Genomic DNA, 17,092 nt, shown 5'->3' on the forward strand with positions numbered 1-17,092 from the left:
TATCTTTGAAAATGACCCATGTGCACTTGAGAAGAATATATATCCTGTGGCTTTGGGGTGAAATGTTCTGAAGATGTCAATTAATTCCATCTGGTCTAGTGAGTCATTTAGGATTGATGTTTCTTTGCTGATTTTTTGATTAGAGGATTTGTCCAGTGGTGTTAGTGGGGTATTAAAATCCCCTACTATGACTGTATTGCTGTCAATCTCTCCCTTAATATCCTCCAGAAGTTTTTTTTTTATGTATTTGGGTCCTCCTGTTTTGGGTGCGTATAGGTTTACCAGAGTTATTTCTTCTTGTTGGATTGCACCCTTTAGTATTATGAAGTAGCCTTTCTTATCTCATATATCCTTCACTTTGAGATCTAATTTGTCAGATATAAGTATTGCTACCCCAGCTTTTTTTTTTTTCATTTCCATTTGCCTGAAAAACCTTTTTCCATTCCTTCACCCTCAGTCTGCGTGAGTCCTATTTTCTGAGGTGGGTTTCCTGTAGACAGCAGATATATGGGTCATGTTTTCTTATCCACTCAGCTACCCAACATCTTTTGATTGGGGCATTTAATCCATTTACATTTAAAGTTATTATTAATAAGTACTGTTTGTCACCATTTTTATTTTTTATGCCTGTGTTCCTTCTTTGTTTCCTATTTCTTCTTTTTACAGCAAACCCTTTAGTATTTTTTGCATTTCTGGTTTGGTGGTGATAAACTCCTTTTTTTTTTTTTGTCTGTGAAGCTCCTGATTTCACCCTCAATTTTGATTGATTGCCTTGCTGGGTACAGTATTCTTGGATTCAGACCCTTCCTTTGCATGACTTTGTATATTTCATTCAATTCCCTTCTGGCCTGATGTGTTTCTGTTGAGAAATCAGTTGCTCATCTGAGGGGGGATCCTTTGTAAGTAACTTTCTGTCTCTCTCTGGCCACTTTTAAGATTCTTACTTTGTCATTGGTGTTTGTCAGTTTAATTATAATGTGCCTTGGTGTCGATCTTTTGGTGTTCCTTTTTATTTGGGACTCTGTGAGCTTCTTGGACTTGTGTGAGTTTTTTCTTCCCTATGTCAGGGAAGTTTTCTGTCATTATTCCTTCAAACAGGTTTTCTATTCCTTGCTCAGTTTCCTCTCCTTCTGGCATCCCTTTTATGTGGATGTTGTTTTGTTTCATGTTGTCCCAAAGTTCCCTTAGGCTCTCCTCTTGCTTTTTAAGTTTTTTTTTTTCTAGATGCTACTCTGCTTGGATATTTTTTCCTACCTTGTCTTCCAGCTCACTGATGCAGTCCTCCACTTCTTCTAGTCTACTCTTGATACTTTCTATTGAGTTCTTTTTTTTATTTCTTTATTGCTTAAAGTATCACATATTTGTCCTCATCCCCCCATTCCCATCCCAAACCCCTCCCCACGCATGCCCCCACCCCCCTGTTGTCCGTGACCACTGGTTAGGCTTATATGCATGCATACAAATCCTTTAGTTGATCTCTCTCCCTTACCCCCACCCTCCCCTACCTTCCCTCTGAGGTTTGACAGTCTGATCGATGCTTCCCTGTCTCTGGGTCTGTTTTTGTTTATCAGTTTATGTTGTTCATTATTTCCCCTAGATGAGTGAGATCATGTGATACTAGAAATACACTTATAAGAACCGAAAATGAGACAAGCAATAATGGTTATGCTGAGAGGCAAATGAATCAGTCTGTAGTGAGTTTCTTTCTGGGCCAACAGTTCTTTTGAGTCCCAATTCCAATGTCAAACAGTTCCTTATGTGTACATGTCAGCAATGATATTTCAGTTCTGGATGGTGGACAAATGGTGGTAATGCAGGTCCGACCCTCTCTGGTTTGGTCCTGAGAAACCTGCAGTGATGCACAGCTGCTGACTGCTAGTATGGCAAGGCGTCGTCAGCGTCTTCCATCTCTGGACTGTTTCTCTTCTGTCTTCACGGCTGGAGCAGTCCTGTCTATTGAGTTCTTTATTGCAGTGATGTCATTTTTCATTTCTTCTTGGTTCTTCTTCATTTCCTCTTGGTTCTTACACATATTGTTGAATTTGTCTTCCAATCTTTTCAGCGACCTTATGACCATTTCTCTGGATTCTTTCTCTGACATATTTCTTTCCTCCATTTCATTTACTTCCCTTTCTGGTGATGCCTCCTTTTCTTTCATATGCAGGCTATTTCTTTGTCTCCCCATGATCTCTCCTTTCCAGGTGTCTGGTTATGTAGCTCTCTCTCTCTCTCCTGCATTCACTTAAAGGCACAAAATACAACACAACAAGGCACAACGCAAAAAGCACTGAACACAAATGTATTCACGATACTAATAACCCCAAATAAAGGTGACCACCAGAGAAAAGAGAATTAGGGGATTGAAAAAAGTGCAAAAATGATATTGAGAAAAGGAAAAGAAGTAAGAGAGAAAAGAAAGAGAATAAAAAAGAAAGGGGAAAAACTATTTATTTGGGAAGAAAACTCCAAAAGAACAACAACTAATACAAAAAAAAAAAAGTGCAAACAACTAACTCCCAGATATGAGTGCAAACTACAAACAACAACTAATAACAAGCGAGCAGAGGAAAAATGGGAGCAAAAAAGAGAGAGAGAAACAATCACACAAACAAACAAAAATACCAACCTAATCAACAATCAAACTAACAACAACAATAGGACAGAGAGAAATAAGGGCAAAACAAAACAAAATAAAACAAAAAAACATAAATAATAATAAAGAAAAAAACAAAAAGCAAACAAAAGAAAACAAAAAAAGGGAAGAGAGAAAAAATTTGGATAGTGAAGAAAGAGAAGAGAAAGGTGTGTATAGACTTGGAGCAGGGGAACAAAAATTAGATATATAAGTAGGATGAATTTTTGTGTTTTTAAAAATATTTTATTGATTTTTTACATAGAGGAAGAGAGGGATAGAGAGTTAGAAACATTGATGAGAGAGCAACATCAATCAGCTGCCTCCTGCACACATCCTACTGGGGATGTGCCCACAACCAAAGTATGTGCCCTTGACTGGAATCGAACCTGGGATCTTTCAGTCCACAGGCTGATGCTCTATCCACTGAGCCAAACTGGTCTTGGCTAGGATGAATTTTTAATGGGGTAAAAAGGAGGAATAGGGAAAATCTAATGCAGGAATAGAGTATGAGAAACACGACAACAAAAGGGGAAAAGTGAGGACGATAGTGCTGGCATAAAGGTAAAGTTGAGATAGAGTAAAATGATGCTAAAATTAAAATGAAAATAGGATGTAGAACACTAATCCCCAAATAAAATAAAATAAAATAAAGAGAAAATAAAATGAAACTTTAAAAAAGGTAAAATAATAGTAGTAATAATACTGATTAAAAATAAAATATAACTAAAAAGGTAAAATCAAGTGAGGAAAAAAGAAAAAAATTTTAGTTTCTTAAGTAAAAGATAAAAAATAAAAATGTACAGTAGTGAAGGTCATTCACTTCTTCTACTGTTCTATTTGGCATGCCTGTTTCCAGTCAGGTAGTCAGGACAGAATTGAAGTTCCCTGCGTTTTACCGCTCCTCTGTGTCACAAGCCACAATCCTGTTTCAAGCAGGCAGTATTTCTTTGTTTCTCAGCCTGCCTGTGGTTGTATTTACACAAGAGTCAATTTGTGACTCAACCCCTGGGTGGCAGTGTTTCTGTATTGACATCTGGGGCTATAAGTCCTCTCAACCCAGTATTTAGAATTTGTTTTTCTTGCTCCACTTACTACTGGTTTGGGGGCATGGACTGCCCCAGAGCTGGTTTTCTGATTGTTTCTCCCCGCTCTGATCCCCAGGTTCCACAAAAACAACTTTCCCCTGCAGTCTCTGAGAGTGTTTTTAACTGGGTGATCCTATGTGCTGGGCTTAGTAATTGAAAGCAAGGATTTGAAGAGAAAAAAGAGCCAGAGTAAATGCATGAACTCGCGACTTTTTCGCCCCGGCACTTTGCGCGACTCTGCTCATGTCTCTGTTCATGTCTATTTCCCCTAGCACAGTGCAGCTGGTTTACTGGTAAAGCTTCAGGCCGCCTTTTTGTGCCCAGCCCAGCTATGGGTTGATTTCTAGTTTCCTTCTGTCAGCAGCCCTGTGGACCCCCTACAACATTCGCGGACTACACTGGCCCCAACGGCCACAGGTTTTGTGGGGCACAGACTTCCTCTGAACCTCTAGACCCCACTGTGCCTGTTTCTCCCTCAGCCTGGACTGCAGACCTCACCTTTCTCTGGGAGAAATCTGACTTTTCTGTGAGAAGGTGCAGAGCTCATCCAAGTCCACATATTCGTGTTGCTTGAGACCCGGTGTTCCTGGGTTTGCAGCTAGTCCCTGGGTGTTGTGATATCCAATTCTTCCAGGTTGAAGATAAGGCTAGGCTTCCAATCACAGCCACTCTCCCCTTTAAGATAGCGTGGTCTCTGTGGCAGAGCCGGTCGCTCCGGGAGAGATTTCAGCAGCAGTGGAGGCTGCTTGGTCAGGGGAGTCCAATCCGGCAGTCCCCAACAGTCCCTTGGAATATAGCTGTCCCTCACTCACAAATAGACACTCCCCGTACGTCCACACACTCTCCTTTCATTCTCTCACTCACACACTATCTTGCAGCCTGCCTTCCCATCGGCAGCCAACTTCCTATCCTCTTTGTAGTGTCTTTATCTGGTTTTGGAATTAGGCTAATGCTGGCCTCATAAAAAGAGCTTGGAAGTGTTCCTTCCTCTTGGATTTCCTGAAATAGTTTGAGGAGTATAGGTGTTACTTCTTCTTTGAATGTTGGTAAAACTCCCCTGTGAAGCAGTCCGGACCCAGGCTTTTGTTTGCTGGGAGTGTTTTGATTACTGCTTCTATTTCATCAGTTGTTATTGGCCTATTCAGGTTTTATTATTTTTCCTGATTTAGTTTTGGGAGTTTGTGTGTTTCTAGGAATTTGTCTATTTCATCCTCATTGTCCAGCTTGTTGGCATATAGCTGTTCATAGTATTTTCTTACAATCCTTTCTATTTCTGTGGTGTCAGTGGTTTCTTCTCCACTTTCATTTCTGATTTTATTTATTTGGGTCCTCTCTCTTTGTTTCTTGATGAGTCTGGCTAATGGTTTATGAATTTTGTTTATCCTTTCAAAGAACCAACTCTTGGTTTCATTGATTTTTCTTTCTATTTTTTTTTTTTTTTAGCCTCTATGTTATTTATTTCTGCTCTAGTCTTTGTTATTTCCTTCCTTCTATTTACTCTGGGATTTTCTTGTTGTTCTCTTTCTAGTTCTTTAAATTCTAGGGTTAAAAAGTTTATTGCTGATTTTTCTTGTTTTTTGAAGTATGCCTGTAGTGCTATGAACTTTGCTCTCTGGCCTGCTTTTGCTGTGTCCCAGAGATTTGGGGTTGTTGTGTGTTCATTTTCATTTGTTTCCAGGAAGTTTTTTATTTCTTTCTTGATCTCGTTGGTAACCCATGCATTGTTTAATAACATGCTATGTTGCCTCCAGGCATTTAAATGTTTTTGGGTTGTTTTTTTTTTTACTGTAGTTGATTTCTAATTTCATTCCACTGTGATCTGAGAAGATGCTTGATATGATTTCAATCTTCTTGAACTTGTAGGACTCGTTTTGTGTCCTAACATGTGGTCTAACTTTGTGAATGATCCACATGCACTTGAGAAGAATGTATATTCTGATGCGTTGGGGTGAAATGTTCTATAAATGTCAATTAAATCTATCTGATCCAGTGTGTCCTTTAGAGTCTCTGTTTACTTGTTAAGTTTTTGTCTGGAAGATGTATCCAGTGAAGTCAGTGGGGTGTTAAAGTCCCCTACTATGACTGTATTATTGTTGATCTCTCTGTTAAAGTCCTCTTGAAATTTTTTTTATATATTTAGGTGTTCCTATGTTGGGTACATATATGTTTAACAAGGTTATATCCTCTTGTTTGATCAATCCCTTTAGTATTATATAGTGACCTTTTTTTGTCTCCTATGATGGCCTTCATTTTTAGTCTATTTTGCTGGATATGAGTATTGCTACTCCAGCTTTTTTTTCTTTCCCAATTGCATGGAAAATTTTTTTCCATCCCGTCACTCTCATCCTTTATGTGTCTTTTGTTTTGATGTGGGTCTCTCATAGACAGCATATAGTTGGGTCATATTTTTGTATCCTTTCTCCTACCCTACACCTTTTGATTGGAGCATTTAGTCCATTTACATTTAGGGTTATTATTGATATGTACAGAAATATTATTGCCATTATATTTCTGTATAGCTAGGTTTCTCTCTCTGTTTCTTCTTCTCATTACAGTAATCCCTTTAGCATTTCTTGTAATGCTGGCTTGGTGGTAATGTACTCTTTTAGCCTTTTTTTTAAATCTGGGAAGCTCTTTATTTGACTGTCTATTTGAATGATAGCCTTGCTGGATATAGTAATCTTGGTCTCAGATCCTTGCTTTCCATTACCTTGAGTACTTCATGCCATTCCCTTCTGGCCTGTAGAGTTTCTGATGAGAAATCAGGTGTCAGCCTTATGGGAATTCCTTTTTAGGTAATAGTTTTCTTTTCTCTTGCTTCCTTTAAGATTCTCTCTTTGTTTTTTATTTTTGGCATTTTAATTATGATGTGTCTGGGTGTGGGCCTGTTTGGGGTCTTCTTGTTTGGGGTTCTCCATGCCTCCTGAACTTGTGTGACTTTTTCCTTTACCAGGTTCAGGATGTTTTCTGCTATTATTTCTTCAAACATGTTCTCTATTCCTTTCTCCCTTTCTGCTTCTTCTGGCACACCTGCTATTTGAATATTGTTACGTTCCACATTGTCCCACAGCTCCCTTAAGCTGCCTTCTGTTTTTTATTTTATTTTTTTTAATTATATTTTTATTGATTTTAGAGAGGAAGGGAGAGAGAGAGAGAGAGAAACATCAATGATGAGAGAGAATCATTGATTGGCTGCCTCCTGCATGCCCCCCACTGGGGATCGAGCCAGAATTGAACGTGGGACCCTTCAGTCCGCAGGCTGATGCTCTATACACTGAGCCAAACCAGCTAGAACTGCCTTCTGTTTTTTAATTGTTTTGTCTTTTTGGTTTTCTGATTGAGTGATATTTTCAACTCTGTCTTGTAATTCACTGATTCGATCCTCAGCTTCCCCTAATCTGCTGTGTATTCCTTCCAATGTGTTCTTTATTTATGTTAGGTCATTATTTATCTCAGACTGTTCTTTTTTCATAGTTACTATATCTTTTCTCATGCTGTCGAGCATCTTTACCATCATTACTCTGTTTCAGAGAAATTTCTTATCTCTCCTTCATTTATCTCTTGTTCTGGAGAATTCTCTTGTCCTTTCATTTGGGGGTTGTTTCTTTGTCTCCTCATTTTGGCTGTCTGGTTAGGTTTGTGACTATGTCTTAGGTAGAGCCTCTATGCCTCTCAATATCTAGTGGAGGATAGTGTCAAATGCTATTTCTGACTAATTAGGTCAGGCAAAGACTCAAAGCCTCCAGAGACTGTCTCTGTCTATGGACTGATAGGATTCTGACTTGAATTGCCCCAGTGCTAAGAGTTTTTTGTTTTTTTTTCAACAGGGTGAGGTGTTGCTTCTGCCTGGAGGCTAATTGTTATTTCTTATCTCTTAAGTGGCCTCAGGGCAAGGTGTTTTCCAATAGGGTGGGTCAACTGTCTTCTCCCAGGCAAGGCAAATGTCTATGTGGGAAAGATGTCCTCTGCTGCGTGAGGCTCAGCACCATAAATTGGGGTGTCTGCCTACTTAGCTCTAACTCCTGAGTCCCCAATCCTGGCTTCTGCTCACACAGCTCCAGTTCACTCTACCCTCCCTCTGTTGCAGCACAAGGTGGGTGGCTCCACAGGGAATTTTGTGCATTGGCCCTTTAAGAGGTGCCCAAATTTCTAGCCTTCTCTCCCTGGCATACAGCAACTCTGGTGCTTTTCATAGCAGATGTGTGGGTACCCTTCTCAGTTCTAGTGCTCTCTGCTGGGGAGCACAGCTTGGGGATGAGATCCCAGAGTTCTCAGTGGCAATCCCCACAGCTGAGCTATCTCTCTGGAACTTCAGTTGCTATCTGTGGGAACCAAGCCAGCCCTTCCTCACCTCTGCCCCTCCTACTAGTCTCTATGAAATCTCTACTTTCTGCCCTTGGGCATCAGGGTTTCTCTTGGAAGTCTTCCACTTACTATTCAGGAAGCTTTTCTGTATTTTAGTTGTAATTCCAGTTTGTTCCTGGGAGCATGTCCACGCAGCATTCACTTACTCTGCTGCCATTTTTAATGTCTCCAGTCTCCTCTGTTTATAAAAGTATTCCTTTTCATTTGGATTTCTTTCAATAGCAAACTCTCTAATGGATTTTAATACCGTATTTATTTGTTATATTGACTGGACGGCGCATGTGCATAGTTTAAAAATAATTTGAAAGATACAAAAAGTTCACAGTGACAAGTGACCATCTTTCTCACCTCTCTCTCTCTCCTGAAAGGCAATCACCAGCCAGGTGTTGTCTGCATTCCCCACAGCTGTGTTTTGTATATATAAATGTGTGTGTGTGTGTGTGTGTGTGTGTGTGTGTGTGTGTTTCCGTTTCCCTTACATGAACTGCAGCACATTCTGTGTACAGTGCTGTGCACCCTGCTCTCTTCACTGGGCAATCTACTGTGAAGCCTTTTCCGTTCAGTATATAAGGAGCTGCCCAGACACCCCATCATTAGTTCAGCCCCTAGTGATGGGCATGCCTTCTCTGCTGGGATTGTTTAAAGCAGGGCTGGGGGACATCTGGCTCGAGGGCCATATAATGCCTGTGAAATCATTCAGTCTGGCTTTGCCAAGGCATTAGGGGTAAGTTAGTTAAATGTTTGACCAAATAGAGCAGCTAATTTTTTAAGTTGATAATCTTGTTTGGCCCTTGCATGATGTTATAAATATCCAAATGGCCCTTAACAGAAAAAAAGGTTCCCCACCCTGGTTTAAAGCATGAGACTAGCAGGGTGAAGAGCAGGGTACGGCTGGGCTGGTGCTGAGCACAGGGCTGAGGCCCTCAGGGGAGAACCCCCACAGGAGGAGATTCTAAAGAAAAGAGACTGCCAGGAGATGCGAGTAGTGTCTTTCGTGTTGCTGGGGATACAGATCACAGGGCACTTGTGTTGGAAATACAGTGGGGGCTGGTGCTCATGTTACATCACCATGGCAACCCAGTCCCCAACCTGGTCAACTGCCTCTGAAAATCTTCCCCCTTCATGCCCTTCCACGAGTTGACCCAGTGGGTCCCAGGAGGGAGGCCTCAAAAGAGAATGTTTCTCCCCAAGCTCTGTCCTCATGTTCAGCAGGCATGCGGTCAGTGTCACAGGTCTCCCAGCACATGGGCTCCCAGGTGGCTTCCGGCCCCTGCGGGGCAGGTGAGCTCACAGCACCTTCCTTTTGCCTTCAGAGCTTTCAGCTCCCAAAGTGGATGTGAGCAAAACTGAGTAAAAGCCAAAAACAAACCATATAATGTAGACAAAAATGAGTATTCTACAACCCCTGGGGAGAAAAAGAATCAAGCTCTGGGGTTTTGTGTCATTTTTCACAGAGCATGTGGAATGTTGCTCGGTTTGATCTGAAAACCAGATTCAGGCCCTAAGAAGACGCAGCCTCTGCTTAATTTTTCTTAGTAAGAAAAAGAATCGCTTTGGCAACGTACAACCTCTTAAAATAATAATTCTGCGAAATATTCTAACATGTTATGACTCAGTCTGAAAATTAGGAAACTTTCCAAAGCCAACTTTCACAGCCAGCATCTTAATTTAGTGAGAGTACAGAATGGTAAAAACAAAAATAAAACAGGTCCTTGGGCACACAGAACATCAACTAAGCAGCCGCTGTGCACGCGAGCCTTAAAGGAGGCTCAGCAAAAACAAAGCGCCTCAAAACAAAGAAAACAAATAAAACTCATTTTATTATAAAAAACAAACAAACAAACAAAAAAACTAAGCACACAACACCCATGCCGGGCAGTTTCTGCAGTGGGACGCTCCCTTCTGTCCACTGACCCTGCAAAGACACAGGGCCTAACTTTCCCCACCAATGTGGAAAGAACACCTGCAAACGGATGACTCAGCAAATGGAAAGTAAATCTAATTCTCATCCTCTGAGCGAAACCCATCGCTGAGTCTACGAGCAGGATCTCCAAATGCTCCGCGGGGACCGCAGCACCTGTCAGATGTGCCCTTGCATTTAATGGGAATATTATGCGGCCGGTGGTCCCAGCAAGTCTCTATCACAGTGATGGGCTGAAGGATTGCAGCAGCCAGGAGGCAGCAACGGAACCTCCAGTCAGCTCCAGGGGCAAACTGCTGGGGGCTGGGCTCTGACCTGGGAGGGGGCCCAAGGGAGGAGCCTCGCTACGGAGAAACAGGTCCAGCCTGGGTCCTGCCTGACAAAGAGACCGTCCTCCAGGGGCCCTGCAGCCATTTCTATTCATAACCAAATAGTATTTCATTTCTAAGGACCCAGGAGTCGCATTTGAAAGGGAACTCCGGGGCTTAGGTGGGTGGCTCCTGTGGCCTGAGCAGGCCCAGCACTCTCAGTGAGCCACCAGGATGTGTGCTCTTGGTATAGACTCTGACTCGCAGGGAAATCGAGGGTGTGGGCTGCGGATGGGTTTGTGAGAGTCGAATGAAACCCCAAGGGGTGGGTAAGATGCCCTGCGGTTTCAAGTACATGGGCTCCGGATCCCGACAGAGTAGGAGTGGTCTGGAAGCCAAGTCCTGATGGTTCCCCCTCCCTGGACTCAGGTACTGACTGGAAGCCTTGGAGCTGCCAGAGGCCTTGCCACGGGCTCAATGTGCCAGAAGCTTTGCAGAGGGACTCAGGGAGCATGGAACCAATTAGTAAAGCCCCTTCTCCCCGCTGGCCCGAGGCCTGACCACACCCTGCTCAGCCCGCAGCTCTGTTGGCGAGTCACTGCACCACCTCCTTTGCAGGTTTCCAAGAAGGAGCCTTGGGGCAGCTCTCCATCTGGTTGCCCAGCTGCTCCTGCTCCCAGAAGCCATGATTTCTGGCAGAAGGGGGGCCTTCCAGCAAGTAGGACAGCAGGAGCGACACCCACTATCAGAAAGCCACCTGCAGGAAAGCAGAGCTCAGAGCATGGAAGCCACTGGGGGGGAGGGGGGGCTCTGCCTGTGGAGCGACTGGGGTGGTATTGCCAGCCGGCTCTCCCTCTCCCCAGTCCTTGTACACTCACTATCTCTCCCTACTTGTGAATCAGGACTTCTGGCTTATCTGGAGCAAAGTGTTGATGTGTCTTGTCTGGATGAGGCTCTGGGACCTCACTGGGAAATGCAGTGGGCCCGGCAGTGGCTCTCTGGGCCTGCACAGTCCTGTCTCTCGGTGAGGGCCCCTGGGTTTGCCACTGAGAGACACAGGTTGAGGAGGTGGGCGGGGGGGGGGGGGGCGGGGGGCAGCTGGAGACCTCCCTGCCACCTCCGGCCCTGCCCGATGGCTGGGGAGGTAGTGGCCTCTTAGGAACACGAGGGGTCAGAGGGGATCCCCCTAAGACCCCTGCTCATTCCCACCCCCCGGGGAATCACTCTTTTCAGTGTGAGTGCTGTGGCTCAGATCCCGCCCAGGCCCAGAGAACTCTAGATCAAAGTCTTGAAGGACAAAAGCCAGTGCCAGAAAAGCTATTAACCGACATGGCACCTCCTGCCCGGAGCTCCTGGGAGTGGCCTGGGCTACCCGAGACCACTGCCTGTGAGCTCGTTGAAAGCTATCAGGAGCCAGCAACATGGGCCCAGGGGGTGCCGTCACCTTTCCCTAAGACTCTGCAGTGCCCGGATGAATGGTTAACTCAAAATATGCACAGAAATGTCCTGGGAAGCTACTGGGGCCAGAGGCAGCCCATCCCCAGACCCACCCTCACCATCGCTTCCCCACATCCTTCCCTCTGAGCCTCTTTCTTCACCTCTGCCAGCATCACCTCTCCAGGACCTGCTGCCGCAGCAGCAGCCAAAATAAAAATGCATAGACTCTGCAGTGGAAAACAAACGACAACTTTATTGCTTAGCTGCAGCCTCCCCGGGACATGAATCATGAGTTTCCATGCTGTCACCGGGGCCAGGAGCCGAAACCGACTCTTGCTTCCTTCAGAGGCCCTGTCGTCCAAGGAGTGGGGGCTGCAGTGGCCAGTGCAGGGCTGTCGAGGACTGGGGGGACATGTCTACCCCGTCCTGGGTGCCTGGCTCTCTCTTCACCTGTGCTATGCCTGCGGAGCCCATGGGTGCAGAGTAGAGGATTCATGCTGTCCCCCTCCCCCACCCCCACATCTCGCAGAGGAGGAATTTGAAGCTCAGAGTGAAGATGGATGCACACGGGCAGGCCCCCCTTACTGGCCCACACCCCACTGTACCTGGCGCCTGGGTGGGAGACTGAAATCATGGGCTTTGTGGCACTGATGAGGCCTGGACACTGCGAAGGCCGGCAGGGATGGCTGTTAGTCATTACATTTCCAGTGAGGACTTGTGCAGAAGCCAGTGAAACTCCAAGGGTCTTGGTGTCTTGCTTGGAAGAGTGTGGTGTCTAAAAAGCCTGTTTCAGAACCTGAGCCTTTTCTACGTGCCTTTTCCTTTCATCAGCCCCATGAACGCGGGTGCTCCCATCTCCCAAGACCACCAGCATTGCAATGGCCCTTAGCAGCTCTAGTTGCCTCCAGCCTGGCCTCTGTCACACCTGTTCTTAGCTGTGCTTCTGAAGAATCATCCTACGGCATCTTCATTCTGTTACCTTCCCACCATCTGCAGCACCAATAGCCCCCAGCATATCACCACCGTTTTGGGGGCCCTCTGTGGTCTACACGGTGGTGTTTAAACTCCTTGGCAACTTCAAGGTCTCATGCATCCATCCATTCAGGGTCTGTGATGTGCCACGCATACAGCGATGAACAAAAATAGCCCCTGTTCTGCCATCCAGTCAGGGAGCAGAGACCTTGAAAACCATATACACACACACATACACACAAACACACACACACACACACACACACACACACGGCACACATACAAAGTTATGGCTGGGATCAGAGGTCAGGGCAGCTTCTGGGAGCAGGTGAGGAGTGAGCTGAAGGAAGGATAGTGAGGGCTGAGTCAAGGGGGGAGCAAAGTGGAGCATATTGGTCTTTATCCGAAGAGCAACGGGGAGCTGCTACAGGCTTCACGGGGGTGGGAGATTTATTGACAAGAATGTCTGTAGCTGCTGTGTATAGAATAGACTAGAGAGGACAAGACTCTGTGGGCACAGTGGGGCAGTGCAGAGGCCCAGGGAGAGCTGAGGGGTGTGCCCAGGGTTGGGGAGGGCACTGGAGAGGGCTATCTTTACAGGTTGAGGGTGAGGGACATAGTTGGCAGAATTTGGCTGGACACAGCTATCATCCACTGAGGCAGGATGTTCAGGAAGGAGACCAGATGGGGGGAGATCCTGAGTCTGGTTTGGGGCAAGTGAATTCAGAGGGCCTTGAGGGCATTAGTTGCATCTCCCCCCCCCCCCCCCCACACACACCTTAGCCAATGCTCCTTCTCAGCCCAGAGCTACTGCCTTCCCATCAAGAGATATTTACTTCGCCCGGGATATTTCTGCACCCAGGAATGACCTTTCTACCACCTCCACTCTAGAGAGACCCCCAACCATCCTTCACGCCAGCTCTTCCTACAGGACATCTTGCCACGCACCAGCTTCCCCCAACACCCCTCACGGAGGCGTGAAGTGAGGGGCAGAGACACCAGCGCCCATCTTCCAGGACCAAGCAGCAAGAAGCCCCACCCCTCACCGAAGGGCTTCCCACTCTGCTTCTCTCGCCCTACACTTCCCCTCTCACACCCACATCTCAGCGCCCTGCCTGGGTGCTCAGTTCTGGAGGACAGGACCCACCCTTATAGGCTTAGCAGCCCCCACAGCCCACGGCTGGGGTCTTGCCAGAACCGTCACTCAGCCCGAGTGTTAAGGACAGCCTCCCCCAGGAGCCTGGCGGTCCAGAGCCACATAACATCTCAGTATATGCATTCCAAACAGGCCGCGGGAGGTGCGCGCTAAAACACCATTCCATCTCGCGCTCAGCGCCGAGGCCGAGCAAATGGATCTGTGCAGAAATGCTCTTTAAAATGCATTATGTGCCTGCGTTTAAAGAGACGCCCGCTGCTCGGTGAATTTCAAAAAGGAGCAAGCGGGTGATGAACGACCTCGGCTTGTTAGCAGGCTGAGGAACAAGGGGCTATGTGTGTCTGCCGGTAAATAAAGTGTAGACATCTATCACCTGCAGGGCTGTGCGGGGTGGGGGGGTGGGGGCTAAACCTGTTGGACAGGACAGCACCGGTTCCCATTGTCCCAGTGTCGTACAGTCGGGTGCTTATTTGGGTGGAATGTGAAAGGAGTGATGGGGCCAGCATCCCATCCCATCCCTGGGTCGGCCTCAGGTTGGTGGCTCTGACGCATAGAGGACGCTTCTGGGCGGCCACCTCCAGGCATGGACACACAGGTGTGCTTGGTTTCGGTTTTTGTGTTTTTAGCTAATCCAGCAGGTTCTGGTTTTGGACTTTGGTGCCCTGGGCAGCACTCTGGGACAGGCGTGAGGCCGTTTTTCCCAGCCTGCCTGCGTGGGGAGAAATGCATGTGATGGAGGCAGCTCTGACAGACTTCCCTTCTCTGTATTACAGGTCCTTGCCGGCGCCTTGGGCCTGGGCTCCCAGTGTCGTCACAGGGGCATGCACAGAAGCAGATACAAGATAAAGGACGGGCTGTCCGGCCAAGGTGAGTGGGAGTGTGATCACCCTGGAGCAAGTGACGTGGGCAATCATTCACACAGATGATTTCTTCTGAGATGGACAGCTTCTCGCCTGGCCTCGGGGAGCTGGGAATTTGACCTTGGGCAAGTTATTTGCTTCTGGGGGCCCTGACACCCCTTGTGAGATGAGCAGCACCTGCCAGCCAGCCGCCGTGCATCTGTGAGCCCTCGCCACACCGCCCCCCTCCCCCACCCCCATCCCCCACTATTCCAACCAAGGAATCATCACCACCTGCCGAGCAGGGGCAGGCAGGGGTGGCTGGCCACTGGCGCCATCCTGGTTGGCTGAGCCTGGGCTGTCCCCAGTGGTTTGTTTGAACTCAGCTGCGGGCACATTATCCCAGCAGGCCTCTCGCTAAGGAGACAACAGGGCTGGAGTTCGGTGTTACCGATGGGCTGTCCTGAGCGGGTGGCACTCAGCGCTGCCCCGGTTTCCTCGTCTGTAGAACAGGATGGCGATCCTGTGAAGTGCTTGGTTCTTACTGTTGCTGCTACTGTGACCTTGAGGACGTTTCAACAATAAAGTCCGAGGGGGCGTGGCATGTACCCCTTGTCTGTCTTGGTCTTCCTTGCAGCCCAGGTCCGAGCTCTGAGCGGAGCTCCAGGTCCTCGCTCTGCTTGCTGACCTCCTGGGGAGCACCTCCAGCTCTTCTTGTTTCTGGAGGAAAACACGGCTTTCACAGCCCCAGCCGTCCACAGAGCCCACCTGTGTGCCTGCTCGACGCCAGGGATGCCTCCATGCGGAAGGGCCGACCCAAGGCTGCTGGCAGGAGGCCCTGCCTCTGACATCTCTGGACCGCTGAGTAGGAACCCCTCCTTGAAATCACAGCTCTGTTCCACCCTCTGGGGCAGGTCTGCTCTGTGTGGGGGTGGGGCCACGAGTGATGATTTAAAACACCCACACGTTGCTCTTTTAACAGGTTAGCGCAGTGGTTGGCAAACTGCGGCTCGCGAGCCACACGCGGCTCTTTGGCCACTTGAGTGTGGCTCTTACACAAAATACCACAGCCTGGGCGAGTCTATTTTGAAGAAGTGGCGTTAGAAGAAGTTTAAGTTTAAAACATTTGGCTCTCAAAAGAAATTTCAATCGTTGTACTCTTGATATTTGGCTCTGTTGACTAATGAGTTTGCTGACCACTGGGTTAGCGTTATGAGACACTACCATGATACCTTACCTTCTTCTGGCCACAGCAAGTTTTCAAAATCTGGTGTGTATCTTGCTCCTCTAGCCTTGCAATTTGAACGCTAAATTTTCATAGAAAGTACTTGACCTGTATTTTAATTCCATAAAATTTAGAGTGGAAAACACAGATCCACACACCCGAGTTGTTCCAAACAAACTTTCAAGTTTTCCAATAACGGAGTCAAGTGTTCGTCTTTGAAATTTCACTTTAATTCGGGGAAATGAAACATCTGTTTCTCAGTTGCCTGCGCCACATTTCAAGTGCTCGAAAGCCACACTGGTCGGTGTCTGCCGCCCTGGGTGATGCTGATGGAAGACAGAAAGTGCTGCTTACAGTGGTTCCAGCATAGAGTGCTGGGGGGCCCAAAACCCCCAGTGTTAAGTCAGAAATGTCCACATAAGCATGTTGGTTAGAACCATGGGAAGAAATGGCCGGAGGAGCAGCGTAGGGACTAAGGGCGGCACAGGAGCCTCATTTCCGTGAGCATTAAGGACTCTTAGGCCTGTAAATAATGCACATGCATTGCTTTGGGGGAAGGAAGTTAGAGCAAGACCAGCTTCTTTAGTTCACATCATCAGAGTAAGCGGGTCCGAGATGCGGTAACACGGGGTGGTGGCATCAGAGCGCAGGCATGCAGCAGTTCAAAGGAACACGGTCAATCTAATGTCCTGAGGCAGGAAGATGCTCGTCTCAGTAGATCATGACCCAGAAATGACAGCAGCATCTGTACGCGCGGGGCAACCTCACGCATGGGCACAGGCCCGGAGGAGGCACGGGAGGCTCTGACCCAGACAGTTGTGAGAGGCAGGTGGTATCCAGCAGCCGGATCACGACACGTCCTCTATTATCCATTTTAGCCAGGATTTTATTGTTTTATAATAAGCATGGATTTCTATTGTAATCAGAAGAGCTTATGCTATAAAAAGATGTAAAATCAATCTAGAGGCAATACGTGTAACTATGTTTATTTGACTCAGGAAACAGGAGGGACCTGGGCGAGTCAGGGGAGTCAGCTTGGCAGTAAGCGAGGGCCAGGAGAGGGGACATGCAGGAGCTGGTCCGTCTTGGGAGCAGATAAAATACAGCACACGTGGTGACGCTGGGATTTCAGACAAATGATGGGTAGTG

At 46.9% G+C, this 17,092-nt stretch overlaps 1 protein-coding gene across 4 annotated transcripts in view; it reads left to right on the forward strand.

Annotated features, from left to right (window-relative positions):
• The window catches only part of NPEPL1 (aminopeptidase like 1), a 153,442-nt gene extending 137,951 nt beyond the window's left edge, over positions 1–15,491 (forward strand). For 3 of the 4 annotated variants that reach the window (XM_080686195.1, XM_080686196.1, XM_080686198.1), the window contains one exon: positions 14,653–15,324. The gene's annotated coding sequence lies outside the window, so the exon portion shown is untranslated. Of the gene's footprint in view, positions 1–14,652; positions 15,325–15,355 lie in introns of those variants that run through there. The other variant, XM_080686197.1, reaches the window with a different exon arrangement.
• The last annotated feature ends 1,601 nt before the right edge of the window (positions 15,492–17,092 follow it).

Source organism: Plecotus auritus (assembly GCF_963455305.1).
Source record: "Plecotus auritus genome assembly, chromosome: 8".
Taxonomy (NCBI): Eukaryota; Metazoa; Chordata; class Mammalia; order Chiroptera; family Vespertilionidae; genus Plecotus; species Plecotus auritus.